The following is a 13,016-nucleotide window of genomic DNA, read 5'->3' on the forward strand; positions in this document are numbered from 1 at the left end:
TTAAGATGGCACAAAGAGATATCCATGTAATCAGAGGCCATTACTACTCCTTGGCCAAGCAGGCTTTGGAGACAAAGAGTAAACTCCAGGAACTAAAATTTCAAGTTCATTTGCAACACGATAAGAAACCTCCGTTTAGATCCATATTGTTTATCTCCTATATGAGGCTATCAGCCCTCTCCTTTAGCAAAGAACACTGAATTTCTCAAGAAGTCTCTCTGTTGTTGTATCTGCAAAATTTATGGATGCTTTTAAGGAAAAACATACCAAATGCAGTCCCAATTTATAAAAGAAAAACATAGTTTTACCTTTATATCTTCACAAACTCTCATTGAAACTAATATTTCAAATTGTTTTCATCAATCAACTAAACTGAATGTGTATGTGTATGGGCCTTCAAACGACTTGTTTACTTATGAGAACTCATTGAATTTCGTAGGGTTTTCTTAGGCAAGGAATACTCAAAGGTGGTTTTGCCTGTTCCTTCCTCTGAAATATAGCCTACAGCTCCTGGTATTCATTGGTGGTCTCTAAGCACTGGTATAGATAAGTTGACTGGTGACACCACAATATTCAGAGTGGTACAGACAAGAAGGAATTGTGAAAAGCTTCAAAAGAACCTCCAAGCTAGATGAGCAGGCATTTAATGCTAAATACATTTTAATGTAAGTGGAAAACTATGCACCTTGGAACAAAACAAAAAAGGTTACATGTACACTAATTGTATATGATGTGGTAGTGACTAACGTCAAAAGAAATCTAGGGGTCATTAAAACGTTCACTCGGAGTGTGACACCTGTAGAAAAGGAAGAAGAAAAAGAAAATTTGATCTTATAGATCATTAGGAAAAGTGACTGTCAGTACAAATGCCGATGTAACACATAAATATGTGGTGTCACTACACCCAAAATAATACTGTGTAAAATTGTTGGACCTTTTCACACTACACAGTCATAGCCCTATGATTCCACTTTACCTTTCATGGCAACATTCTATGGGATCCTGGGATTTGTAGTCTGGCCAAAGGAACCAAAAGAGCTCTCTGTCTGATGCTAAAGGACCTTCCCTAAACTGTAAGTCCCAGAGTTCTATGGGACAGAACCATGGCAGATAAAGTGGAATCATAACACTATAACTGTGTGGTATGAAAGGGTGGACTCCTTGTTTCCACACTGGAAACCAGGACATTGGAAAGGTAGAGAAAGGAGAGGATATTGGAAAGCTAGAAAAAAGGTCACCAAACATCTCCAGGGCACTGGAAGAACAAACATTACAAGAGCTGTGCTTTTTAGTTTCAGGATAATAGGGGTGAACATGTTAAAGGTGTATAAAAATATATATGGCATAGGGAACGTGGACAGGGAGAGGTTTGTTTTGTTTCTTCTTTCATTATATTAGCACCTGGGTCTCCCAGGAAATAGTTAAACAGTGGGATTCACAGTGAAATCTATGGCTACCAACTGTGAAGGCGCTTAGAGGGAAATTAATGAATTCTGGGAGGGATAAGACTATCACTGGCTGCTAGTCACAAAGGCTGTCTACTCGCTGCAGGATCAAAGACAGGATGTACATCTCTGTGCATGTTTATATCCTGCCCCATATCCAGAGAGCTCAGGGCACTTTACAATAAAATCAATTTAAAACAATAAATAATAGTGGTTTTAAAAGATTAAAATATATTTAATAGTTTATCAGTTAAAAACCAGTCAAGTTAAAACCTTTTTTGAAAAATTAAATAGTAAAACTATAAGACATGGATAAAATCAGTTTGGCCCAGTGGTGTCATTAGGGGATTCAGTGCTGCAGCCTACACCAAATGACACCCCAAAAGGGGGTGACACCCAGTTGGACCTCCTCCCACTCTCCCCCAAGCCATCCCTGCATGTGCTCCCTCCCACACTCTACCCATGTGTGCTCCTACCCCCGCACCATCCCCATGTTCCCTTGTGCCATTCCCACGCTCCCCAGTGCACATACTCCCACCCACCTCATGCCCTCCCATCCTTTTGCTCATCAAAAAAAGGACATTGCAGCATGGGGGAAAGGGAGCATGTTCTGCCCTTGGAAGCCTCACCCCCAGCACTGGGTGATACTCATTGCAGGGACACCACTGGTTTTGTCCAAAGGCTTTAACAAAAATCTAAGTTTTAACTTGTCACCAAAATGATCTCAATATTAGTGTCAATCAGGCCTGCCTAAGGAGGGAATTCCACAATCAGGGTGATATATCACAGAGAAGGCCTTCCTCTATGTCCTCCCACAATGTGTTTCACCTGCTGGTAGAACACAGAAGAGGGCCTCTCCAATAGATTTCAATTTTCTCTTTAATTATCTTTTTCTTATTTTTTATCATACCTTTTCCTTTTTCTATTTGTATTTTATTTTAATGTTTTTCACTTTTAATAAAAATTAAGGCTTTAAGCGTTATCACTAGCATCTTGAATTCAGACTGGAAGCATATTGGCAGCCAGTGAAATTCCTTCAGAACATGTATTATATGGTATCTAAATGAAATTTGAGTGAGCAGTCTAGCTGCTGAATTTAGCATATTTCTGAAAACTAGTTACAGGAAACTACGAGTTGTCCTGCTTGTAGTTTTTTCCAGTTTGCTTGATTTGGGAAATAAGATGCTGGACTAGTTAAGGCTTTCATCTAACCCAAGTGAGTTCATCTTCCACTTTAAAGTCATTTCTCACCCCAAAACCTGATCTCAAAGCAGCCTGTAATCAACCCAGATAAATTGCTTCATTACAGAGCACCTGAACTAGTCTCTTGAATGGTAAATTAAAGACTTATCTGAAATCACCTAGGGCAACAGTGTTTAGTTATGTTATGTTGCAAGAGGGGCTTTTTCAAGCGTACTAGTGGATAACCCACTCCCTCCTACCCACTCACCTCTAAGATTCATTTGCAGCCAAAATGACCCAGTCAGACAGCTTACTATGGCCTAAGGAAAAGATCAAATAGATCAATCACTTTAGAGTTACTGTAAATGGAAAACAAGAGCCACAGCCCAGCAGAGATATGTTTCAAAGGGCTTAAAGTGAGCCTACACTGGCTGGATTTTGGCCATTGTTTATGCATGCTCATTTCTAAAAGGAAGCTATTCGCGTAGTGATTTGTCTAAATGGATTGATATCAAAGGATTTGCCTTTCCAAAACCTGGGATCCAAATCACAACACCCTCTCAAATATAATGGATTATTTTACAAATCATGGAAACGTATCCAATGGCGATTCAACAGGCCGTGTTTGAAATTTGCCTACCCCTTTTAAAGGCACTGTGAACATTTAACTGCATGGGCAAGCTGAGAGATCAATCATTGTGAGAGCCTATGTCTACTCTCTGTAGGCACATAGTATAAGAACAGAAATCGGTACTATTCAGTACACAATTCAGCATTCTGACCATCTGTGCCTGGCATAATCTTTAAAATAAAAGTGAAGGACATTTTAATTTTCCTTAAAGACTAAATTATATTTTATTCCAAAATTACATACACGTAACAGGAAACATGTTACAAAAATACCACTATGCATTTCAGAAAGTTAAGAAATGAGCTGTTTAATACTATTCCTATGCCAATAGAACTTAAAGTTCAACAATAAAAATAGATTTCCCAGAAGACATTTCCCAAAAAAATCAATGTGCACTGATACTTATATTGGGACAAGAAAAGGAGCACAAAATTGTGCAAGCTTTTGAGACACACTTGTTTCTTCATCAGACAAAGATGGTAAAAATACTTCTTTAACCATTGTTGCCCGATAAGTAAACATGTCCATTTTGAAAGCTTGCACAAGGAATTTATGCCTTTTTGACCAAATAAAAGTATTATTTATTCATGCACTCAACTTGTATCCTGTCTTTCTCCAGCCATGGGACCTAAAGCAACATGTAGAATATATTAGCACAATGTATACTTTGACATACAGAGATGTGACATGAAATTCAATTATTGGCTAATCATGTTAGTATTTCCACAAAAGTCTTTGAATGGCAGGTGTCTAGAATACAAGACATATTTATCTATTTAAAAATGGTCAGGAAACATATCATCAGATACCCATCCTATTTGGTTGTAATGATAAGACAACTTTTCTACAAAGGTGTCATTCAAAATCCTTTTAAATGTGCATTGCTCCCCCCCCCCCCGTCTCCATCTTTGATGCATAACTAACTATAACTGTGTGTCTGCATGTGTGTGTGCCCATGCATGAGTGCATGCATGCAGGCAAAACTGTTGAAAGGGTCTAAATTAATGGGATGTTATTTTAATGATAAACTAATTTTTAACCCAGTGCTATTCTTTAATCAGTGAGGAACACAGATGAATTTCCTGTAGAAGATGCTGCTGCTTTGTTCCTTTTTCTTTGAGAGGATAGCCACATAGATCAGAGAAGAGAAAAAGTAGTGACCAGATTGCCATTCCAGGCAAGAGAGGAAGAAATGAGTAACACAAACTTTTAAGGACTGTTTTTCTGAGCTCAGTGTAATTCACCCAGTCCTGCAAGATCACACTTATTTCTTTATTAAAGATAGAATCATAGAATCATAGAATCACAGAGTTGGAAGAGACCGCACGGGCCATCCAGTCCAACCCCCTGCCATGCAGGAAATCCAAATCAAAGCATTCCCGACAGATGGCCATCTAGCCTCTGCTTAAAGACCTCCAAGGAAGGAGACTCCACTACACTCCGAGGGAGTGTGTTCCACTGTCAGATGGTGGAATTATGCTATGGAGATATCCAAGGCCACACAATGAATCCATTTCAGCAGTGGTGGCTGGCAGTTTCCATGTCAGTGGGGTAATGATTGCATAGGGTGAAGTACTGGATGAGAATGGCACATACGTATATTTGACACCACCTTCTACAATCTGTTTCTACACCCTTCTGCCCACCACTCTAAACAGAGACACGTGGGAGAATGTTTATGAATGATGTAAAAGGGAACACTAGGTGTAGTTGCAGCTTCTCGGTTGTCTGACAAAAAAGTCACCATCAAACACACCTCATGTGCACACTTCCACCACCACCACCACCACCACCAAAAAAAAAAAAAAAAGCATGTTGGTTCACATTTCTTGAGTACCTGAGGGAATAGTGGAAGAATAAGTCTGGCTCCTCAACAAGTCATAGTTTTCCAGAGCTCCCCCATCTTTAACAGCAGCACAAGCATTTGGCTTTGTGCCAAGATCCAACCAGCTCCAAAATATGTGACTTTTCTTTGCTAGTAAAATGCTCTCTGAAACAGGCTCTCAAATAATCCCTCTTGCCTAGTTACCTCTCTGTAAAATGTGGAAACATGTCCTTTGGTGCCTTCATGTGGTGTGTTTTGGAAACAAACTAATCACTGGAAATCAGGTTTCTCCTTTCTTTTCTTTTTTCTCCCCGCCACCTCTTTAACATTCTGGATTGCTCCTGTCTATTTCTAAACTGCTACTTTTCTGATATCGGCAGAACTCTGTTGAAGGTGGCAACAATAATCAGAGCTGTAATGTAGGAGGCAGAGGGAGGGAGGTGGAAATGTATACGAAATATATATGAAGCATGTATGGTTAGTTTAAAGCAACATGACAATCGTCGAATTATAGAATTCAGCCACCCTCGCCTTTAGGACCTCTTGGAGCTTCACCACCCCCTTCAAGTCACTGTATCTCCATCCACACAGTTTCATTGTCCTCAACATTATATGAGATTACAACAGCTCCACCAGTGTCAGATGAAGAATGGGCTCAGACATGAGGTCTGGAAGCCAAGACACACGAGGAAGGGGTTAGGGAGCTGGATAGTTTAGCCTGGGGAAGAGAAGGTTAAGAGGTGACATGATACTCATGTTAAAATATTTGAAGGAATGTCATATTGAGGATGGAGCAAGCTTGTTTGTTGCTATTCCAGAGACTAGGACATGGAGCAATGGATTCAAACTACAGGAAATGAGATTCCACCTTAACATTAGGAAGAACTTCCTGATGGTAAAAGCTGTTCAGCAGTGGGATACTGTACCTCAGAGTGTGTAGAGTCTCTTTCTTTGGGGTTTTTTAAACAGAAGCTGGGTGGCCATCTGTCAAGGATACTTTGATTGTGTATTCCTGCATGGCAGGAGGTTGGACTGGATGGCCCTTGTGGTCTCTTTCAACTCTATGATTCTATGAAAGATCTGTGGATTGTACTACATACCAGACTACAGAATGCTATCTGGTTTGCACTTGCAGACATACTGGTAAAAAAAGTATGTTTCTCTCACAGAACTTGAAAAACCTGTAAATAGGAGATAGCAATACACCCGCATAATAAATATATGATGAGAAATATGGGTGGAAAAGAGGTCGACAGGTTATCTGGAGCTGTTCATTCAGCACCAGAATAACCTGCCTGAAAACAGATAATGGAATCAGGTAACTGGAAGTTTAAGAACTCTGCTGTCATTGAGTGGTAGATTGATTGGAAGTATTTACATGCTTACTCGCCATGATAACTCTCTTCAAGATGACTGAAGCCACTGCCACATTGTAGAATTAATGCAGTTTGACACAGCTTTAATTGGCATGGCTCCACCCTGTGTAATCCTGGGATTTGTACTTTGTTGTGGCATTAAAGCTTTCTGACAGTGAAGGTTAAAGATCTCACAAAATTACAAATTCTGGGATTCCATAGCATTGAGCCATGGCAGTTAAAGCAATGTCAAACTACATTAATTCTGCAGTGTAGATGCAACCTTAAAACAAGCTGTTAAAAGTAAAATATGAATTAGCCTCCAAGCATGGGTGCCTGCTTTCATTAGCCCCACAATCAACACTTAAACAACCCTCAGGGAAACCTGGTAGTAGATGAAAATTACATAGTCTTCATAGCACCACGAGTTGGTAGGCAAGGCTGGCAAGAAAGGACCACAGAAGTCTTTACCACAGCCTAGATGTTTCCAGCTTCTATAGTTGAGTATTGCAGTTGAAGGCCCTCTCTAAACAGTCCGTGCCCTGGAAATGTCCAGCCTCACACCAGGTAGCAATGACAAGAGGCAGGGATTCTCCACAGCCTGGCTAGAGATGTACATGCACTCAGGTGCCATCTTCCTTTTGGTAGACCATGCAGAACTGGCTTGGGCATTGCCTTGAGCTCACACAATATTGGCTTGAAGATTGGGGGCAGGATACACATGTATATACTCATACAAACAGACACACATACCACATACACTCTTCTTCCCTGCTATCCTATGCCATTCAGTGAAAAAGGATAGGGAGACTTAACTCTTCATTTTTCCTGCTAACATCTAGGAATCTGTGAAGGGTGGAGTGATCATCACTGAGATTGCTGTTTTCCCACCAATATCAGTGATGGCAAAACAGTAATCTTAGAAACAAGTCCACTGTGGTTGGAAGAGGTTTTTCATCTTTCACATTTCTTCAGCAATCCCTGTCATGGCCCTGCTAATCACAACAGCAGAATAGCAGCACCTTTCCCCACTGTTAAGACAGGTGGAAATATGAAGAGCAGATAGACCTCCAGCTGCATCTGGAGCAGATAAGCACCTTCAGCTTTCACTCTGCTGTTAACTGTTGCTGTAGTAATTGTTGTTTGCCAACAAGTCGACTTCAAATTATGGAACCCTATGACTGAGAGACCTCCAAGAATCCCAGTTATCAATTTCCCTGCTCAGGTCCTGCAAACAGAGGGCTGTGGCTTCCTTGATTGAAACAATCCACCTGTAATGTCTTATTTTCAATTTAGTAAGAGCTGTTTGACAGTGAAACATACTCCCTCAGAGTGGAGTCGTCTTCTTTGGAAGTTTTAAAACCGAGATTGGATGGTAACCTGCTGGGGATGCTTTGATTGTGTGTTCCTGCATAGTAGGGGGTTGGACTGGATGGCCTTGAGGTATCTTTCTATGATTCTATAATCTTGACTCCAGGATTGATATCTTTTTGTCACTTCACAGTTTGTAGAGCTCTCTTCCAGCATCATATTTCAAATTAGTTGTGTCTCTTCCTATCAGCTTCCTTAAGAGTCCAGCTTTCACGCCAATACATAAGAACTGGAAGAAGTCTGACTTGCATAATTCTAACTTTTGTATTTGTGTGTGTGTGTGTGTGTGTGTGTACACACTTGAGGATCTTATTAAGTTTCTTCATAGTTGCCCTTCCAAGTCTTCTGGTTTCTTGACTACAGTCTCCATTTTGATTCATGACTAAGCCAGGCACATAAAATCTTTAATTAATTCAGTTTCTTCATTAACTACTTTTTACTTGTGTAAATCATAAATACTTTATATTTTTGTCATCACCTGCCATCTAATGAGACAATGAGCACACAATCCCACCACCATGGAAAGGTAGTGACAAGGTGAGCCTGCTGTTAATGCTCCAAACTGAAAGTGATACGGCCGGCTTGAGCAATGTGAACACTTGGTCCTCTCTTCACTTGCCCTTGGATTTTTTCAGTGCCTGAAAAGAAGGCTGAAGTTTATCAAATTCAGAGAGCAAAGCGTCAGACTGGATGGCAAGAGGATTGCAGTATGGGCTGGCAAAATGTCTACTGATGAGCCATTTTTCGTACAGCATAAACTTGACTGCAAATTACACATGTAGAAGCTGGTAATGGTATGGTGGGTAGAAGGAGGAGATGAGAGCTAAGTGGTGCCGCAACAGAATAGGAGAACAGCCCCCAAAAGTCTTCTGTGAAGCCTGGTTCTTTGTACTTGGACAAAAGCATCCACAATCTAGTATATGGGATCTCTTGATCAGTTTATACACAAGGTTGGTGCAATGACTTCCAAGGCTGAAGCTGAGGTTTATATAAACCCATCATTTATGTATAAGTGATAATGTGTGATGGCTGCATAGTGTGTTTCTATACACTTTTTTCATGCCCCAGCAATTTGTCAGTATTGAAAGGGAGAAGAATGCATTGAAAAGGCATATAAGTGCAAAGCTTGGAGAAGGGCTTAGGACCGTTTAACTACATCTCTGGACCTCTGGCCAGCATGATGTATACATGCTTAATTACCTATTGTAGGCATACATAGATTATTGCAAGGGTGTCTTTATATCTTTGCATTTGTGGATCCATAAGAGATGGATCTCATGACAGGAAAGATAGATGTGGAAATATGTGAGCAGAAATACATTAAATCTTAGAAGACTGTTGCAAGTAAAAGAAGGATTTTGAAACCACAGTGTTTTCATGAGCTGTATCCCTTCCTGGCCATTCTCTTGACTAGCAAAAGTATAGCAACGAAGAAATACATTAAAATCTGCTTATTGCATAATTCAGAATTTGACTGTCATTGTTTCTGAGCAAGATTCATGAAACTTTGGATATTAAATTTTAAACTGCTAAATTCTGGACCAAACTGAGCAGGCTTGTGGCCCTTGTCTTCTTCCCTTGTTATAAGCAAACTCTTGCACTTCTTATCCTTGCCTTAGAAGTCAATCAATATCAAGAGACAGACCACATGAGCTAACCAGTTGGGTAGCTTCGACAGGAAACTGCGGTGTGCATAACTTGGCCATTTCCTTCTAATTTCCCCAAACATCTAACAATTTTTTTAAAAAGCCCTCAAGGCAGTATAAAACCACAATCTTCTCTCCTGCTTGGAAAATGAAGTAGCTGTTGCAAACTCATACATCTCAAAATATTAACATCTGCTTCTGAAATTTCCATTGGGGTTGCCAAAAACTTGGTCTAAGAGGACTGTGTGAAGCTCAGCTTACAACACTTTGGGATGATTCCCTGCTTGGCCTGAAGCGAAAACTTCAATAACATTTAATATCAATTTGTCAGCTTGATTAATGAAAAGTTTTAGCACTTAATCATTGCCTCAGGTGTCTCACACAACATAGAATGCATGGTGTACTATTCCCAACTCATAGGTTTTGCCATTAACTCTGGTGACTCTGATCAAACTACAAACCCCAGAATTTCACAGGATGCAGTCATGGCAGCTAAAGTGGAATCAAAGTACTATAACTGTGTAGTGTGATAGAACCCGAGGCTTCCACCCCTTTCCCCTGGTTGGTAATTCACTAGTTAGCAGTCTGAAAGAGCCCTAAGGCAAAGATTTGCAAGTACTGTACAACACAGAACATGCTTATATTTGTTTAAAACACTGGCCATCCCGATATTGTCTGAATACAACTCCAACCAAGCATAGTTAATGGTGAAACATTGTCAGAGTTGCAGTACAATTTGTGGTTTCCCACCCTGTTATACCAGAAAATGGCAGACTGTTATGTATTCACGGGTGTGACCAAATGCAACCTACAGGCAACTTACAACCAGACCTCTTTCCTGCAGGGTCCCAGAAAGTGCAAAATGAAAATGAGTCCCAGAACTTTGGGGGCCTGTACAGATAGGATAAATTAAAGCTATTTTGGGTCACTTTGGAGGTATGCTGTTTAAATGACACATGCATTTTAAGAGGCCAGAAGCTGTGCCAAAGCTATGCTCCAGTCCTTAGGACTGGAGTGTGGCTTTGGCGTGGCTTCTGGCCTCTTGGGACACATGCATCATTTAAACAGCATACCTCCAAAGTGACCTGAAGCAGCTTTAATTTGGCCTGTCTGTACGGGCTCTTGGTTTCATTTTTGGTCAATTTCCAAGTGAAGAAGCAGTAATGCAGCCCACTGCGGCGGTAAAAAACCCAACATCCCTGCCACAATCCCTCACCATCACCACTAGCAGCTTTTACTCAGCTTTCTACTTGCAGTTTGCTTATTGTCACACATTCAGGACTGGGATCACACACAAACACAAACACACACATTCATAAGCTCATAATTTGTCCTCAAATAGAGTTTACCATTTACTTCCACCATGCTTCACCACTGATATTTAAGGCTCACCATCCAACAAAATTGTGGTGTGTAAAAAAGAAAAACGAAAGGAAGAAACCCAAACTCTTGCATAAGCTTCAGTCAAATATTGGGTTGCTGTTTCCTATTAAAACATCATTCTTGAAATTAAATGGGGCAAGGAGACTCCCCACTGATCCCCTTCCTGCTCATATGGAAAGCTGCACTAAGCACTGGTGCATCTAGGGAAAGCTTTGGATTGGACTAGAATCATAAGTTTTAGAACTTTGCTTAAACTATTAGACAGCTTCAGCCATTTGGTTTATTTGATTATAAAGCACCACATTGCGTCGCAGTGAAGTCACACTTTATCTAAGAGTTTATCAAAAAAGACATTTACGATCATATATTCATTTGAAAACTTGCTCCTACATTTGTCAAAAGTTGAGCTACTTTTTTGTTAATCATTTGGAGGACTGGAGGAGGGAGAAATATAAATCTCTGGTGTTAAACATACACAATGTGTTTAGTATATACCTACAATAAATAAGCCATCTCCCAGACAAACCTGTGCAATGGTTACGACATTGCCTAAAACCCTCTTAGACACTGATGGTCCAGCATGGGACCCATATCTCCAGTGAAAATGTAATCTTACTTTTATTTTACTTTATATGGTACTTGCTTGAGGGTACCCTCAAACTTTGCTGTACATGACTGGAGGATCCTCCAGGACTGGGGGACCCTCCAGAGTAGATTTTGAGGGTACATGGGAGTTGCATGGGGAGCCTAAGAGGAGAAGAAAGACCCATTGCATGAAGTGGATGCTCGCCACTACATTTCACCCTGCTTACCTTGTGTGTCCCTTTTAAAAATAACTTGTCCTGCAAGAGATCTTTAGTTCCCCCCCACAAAAAAATTTTTTTATAATAACTAGAATTGCTTCACCTTTTTTAGAGAAGGGACAGATTAGGATCATGAAGTCAGTAAGTCAGTTGGTCTACAACAAAGGGCTCGTCTACATGGGCCAAATAAAACAGTCTCACCACATCCGTGTAGCAACTTGTCTTTACAATACAGGGCCAAATCCCCATTTCAAGTGCAGACTGTCTTCAAAATGTAAGGCCGGTTCTGCATTGAATCTGCCCTATCCCTTCCTTAAACCAGTTCTTAAAGCCAATTACCTTTTGTTCCAGATTTTGCAGGAAAACCCAGAGCACACCATAGCAATGTCAGGAGGCTGTGTACACATACTCTGTTGTTTGGCACTGCTGCTTCTGGCATGAATCACTCCATCTGAGGTCACAACTAGGTGCCCAGTCATGTGATTGATGCTGGACACCTTATGCAATTGATGCTGGACACTGAGAGGGAATGACCTTTGCCAGCAGCAGGTTACACAGTGGGAACATGTGTGTGGACAGCTGGTTGGCATTGCTGCAGAATGCAGAGGTAATGTGGACAATCTGGGCCAACTCTGGGGCCAGAATATTCTAGGATTACTCTGGACAGTGGTACAGTGGGATAACCGCCCCGGGATAAAACGAAATCAAAAACCACCATCAACAACCTCCCCAAGCGTTACGAAATTTCCGGATACCGACAAGTCCCATAAAAAGAAAAAACTGTTTCGGGTATAACGTTTTTTTGTTTTTTTCGGCTTACGAACAAATTTTTTGGGGTGCTTTTCTCGTTCCGGCGCTTATATTCCACCCAATCGCGGTTCTTTTACGCTAGCGACTAGGGCTTTTTCGGCTAGCGAAGATTCGGTTTACGAATGGGCGCCGGCGAACGAATTACATTCGTAACCCGGGTACCACGTATAGGCAAGCTCAAACACACTCCCCTTGGATAAGAAGAGCTCTGTTGCCACACCAACATCTACTTGTGTGTTTCATGTGTAGTCAACACATTTCCCCAAGGCTGGTTTGAATTCTTTAGCCAAGAATCATGTGATTGCTAATGGTTGGGCTGTCCTGGTGTCGATAAGATGAAAAAGCCCTGGCATATCAAGTGGGAAAGAAAAAAGTGTTTGGAACAATGAGCTGCTCAGAGTCAGTTAGCGTTTCTTCTTCCATCCCTTGCCACCACTAAGCAACCTTGGAAAAAAGTACAGTCACTGGTACAGGGCATCACCCAAATCCCACCAATAAGAGTAGCTTGGGAGGGGGAAACTGAACATTAAAAGCAGCATTAAGTTGGGATGCCGTGGGTTCCCAG

At 40.9% G+C, this 13,016-nt stretch overlaps 1 long non-coding RNA gene across 1 annotated transcript; it reads right to left on the reverse strand.

Moving 5' to 3' along the window:
• Positions 1-479: 479 nt before the first annotated feature.
• Positions 480-12,056, reverse strand: LOC121921149. The gene is made up of 3 exons (XR_006101856.1): positions 11,981-12,056; positions 2,896-2,947; positions 480-796 (listed from the first exon to the last, which is right to left on the reverse strand). It is a non-coding gene; the product is annotated as an uncharacterized LOC121921149 (long non-coding RNA).
• Between the last annotated feature and the right edge of the window lie 960 nt (positions 12,057-13,016).

The sequence above is a fragment of the Sceloporus undulatus genome, chromosome 2, assembly GCF_019175285.1.
Source record: "Sceloporus undulatus isolate JIND9_A2432 ecotype Alabama chromosome 2, SceUnd_v1.1, whole genome shotgun sequence".
Lineage (NCBI taxonomy): Eukaryota > Metazoa > Chordata > Lepidosauria > Squamata > Phrynosomatidae > Sceloporus > Sceloporus undulatus.